This window comes from Labrus bergylta, chromosome 9, assembly GCF_963930695.1.
Source record: "Labrus bergylta chromosome 9, fLabBer1.1, whole genome shotgun sequence".
Lineage (NCBI taxonomy): Eukaryota > Metazoa > Chordata > Actinopteri > Labriformes > Labridae > Labrus > Labrus bergylta.
The window spans coordinates 7,592,841-7,595,340 of NC_089203.1; the positions used below are offsets into that span (position 1 = coordinate 7,592,841).

A 2,500-nucleotide genomic window follows, 5' to 3' on the forward strand; every position below is an offset into this window, starting at 1 on the left:
ACCCACGACCCTGAGATTAAGAGTGTCATGCTCTACCGAATGAGCTAACCTGGTGATATTTTTAAGAAAATTACGTCAATTTTTGTTATGCATACATCATGAGTAAATGATGTATGGACATGTATAAGATGTGTGAAACAGCTCACGTGAAAGGCCTGTTCTATGTTTCACAGGATAAAGATAGCACCCAATGTGGGGCTCGAACCCACGACCCTGAGATTAAGAGTCTCATGCTCTACCGACTGAGCTAACCTGGTTATATTTTTTAGAAAATTACGTCAATTTTTATTATACATACTATTATACATCATCAGTAAATGATGTATGGACATGTATAAGATGTGTGAAACAGCTCATGTGAAAGGCCTGTCACATGTTCCACATCTATGTTCTGAACGATGAAGAAAGCACCCAATGTGGGGCTCGAACCCACGACCCTGAGATATAAGAGTCTCATGCTCTACCGACTGAGCTAACCGGGCTACATTTTTAAGAAAATGACGTCAATTTTTGTTATGCATACTATTATACATCATGAGTAAACGTTGTATGGACATGTATAAGATGTGTGAAACAGCTCACGTGAAAGGCCTGTCACACATTCCTCATCTATGTTCTGAACGATGAAGATAGCACCCAATGTGGGGCTTGAACCCACAACCCTGAGATTAAGAGTCCCATGCTCTACCGACTGAGCTAACCAGGCTATATTTTTTAGAAAATTACGTCAATTTTTGTTATGCATACATCATGAGTAAATGATGTATGGACATGTATAAGATGTGTGAAACAGCTCACGTGAAAGGCCTGTCACACATTCCTCATCTATGTTCTGAATGATGAAGATAGCACCCAATGTGAGGCTCGAACCCATGACCCTGAGATTAAGAGTCTCATGCTCTACCGACTGAGCTAACCGGGCTACATTTTTAAGAAAATGACGTCAATTTTTGTTATGCATACTATTATACATCATGAGTAAGTGATGTATGGACATGTATAAGATGTGTGAAACAGCTTACGTGAAAGGCCTGTCACATGTTCCACATCTATGTTCTGAACGATGAAGATAGCACCCAATGTGGGGCTCGAACCCACGACCCTGAGATTAAGAGTCTCATGCTCTACCGACTGAGCTAACCGGGCTACATTTTTAAGAAAATGACGTCAATTTTTGTTATGCATACTATTATACATCATGAGTAAATGATGTATGGACATGTATAAGATGTGTGAAACAGCTCACGTGAAAGGCCTGTCACATGTTCCGCATCTATGTTCTGAACGATGAAGATAGCACCCAATGTGGGGCTCGGACCCACGACCCTGAGATTAAGAGTGTCATGCTCTACCGAATGAGCTAACCTGGTGATATTTTTAAGAAAATTACGTCAATTTTTGTTATGCATACATCATGAGTAAATGATGTATGGACATGTGAAACAGCTCATGTGAAAGGCCTGTCACATGTTCCACATCTATGTTCTGAATGATGAAGATAGCACCCAATGTGGGGCTCGAACCCATGACCCTGAGATTAAGAGTCTCATGCTCTACCGACTGAGCTAACTGGGTTATATTGTTTAGAAAATTACGTAAATTTTTGTTATGCATACTATCATACATCATGAGTAAATGATGTATGGACATGTATAAGATGTGTGATACAGCTCACGTGAAAGGCCTGTCACATGTTCCACATCTATGTTCTGAACGATGAAGATAGCACCCAATGTGGGGCTCGAACCCATGACCCTGAAATTAAGAGTCTCATGCTCTACCGACTGAGCTAACCGGGCTACATTTGTAAGAAAATGACGTCAATTTTTGTTATGCATACTATTATACATCATGCGTAAACGATGTATGGACATGTATAAGATGTGTGAAACAGCTCATGTATAAGATGTGTGAAACAGCTCACTGAGATTAAGAGTCTCATGCTCTACCGACTGAGCTAACTGGGTTATATTGTTTAGAAAATTACGTCAATTTTTGTTATGCATACATCATGAGTAAATGATGTATGGACATGTATAAGATGTGTGAAACAGCTCATGTGAAAGGCCTGTCACATGTTCCACATCTATGTTCTGAATGATGAAGATAGCACCCAATGTGGGGCTCGAACCCATGACCCTGAGATTAAGAGTCTCATGCTCTACCGACTGAGTTAACTGGGCTACATTTTTAAGAAAATTACGTCAACTTTTGTTATGCATACTATTATACATCATGAGTAAACGTTGTATGGACATGTATAAGATGTGTGAAACAGCTCACGTGAAAGGCCTGTCACACATTCCTCATCTATGTTCTGAATGATGAAGACAGCACCCAATGTGGGGCTTGAACCCACAACCCTGAGATTAAGAGTCTCATGCTCTACTGACTGAGCTAACTGGGCTATATTTTTTAGAAAATTACGTCAATTTTTGTTATGCATACATCATGAGTAAATGATGTATGGACATGTATAAGATGTGTGAAACAGCTCACG

The 2,500-nt window shown here is 39.9% G+C and overlaps 1 non-coding gene across 1 annotated transcript; it reads right to left on the reverse strand.

Annotated features, from left to right (window-relative positions):
• Positions 1-1,073: 1,073 nt before the first annotated feature.
• On the reverse strand, positions 1,074-1,146 carry trnak-cuu (transfer RNA lysine (anticodon CUU)). Its single transcript has one exon. It is a non-coding gene; the product is annotated as a tRNA-Lys (tRNA).
• Positions 1,147-2,500: the final 1,354 nt, after the last annotated feature.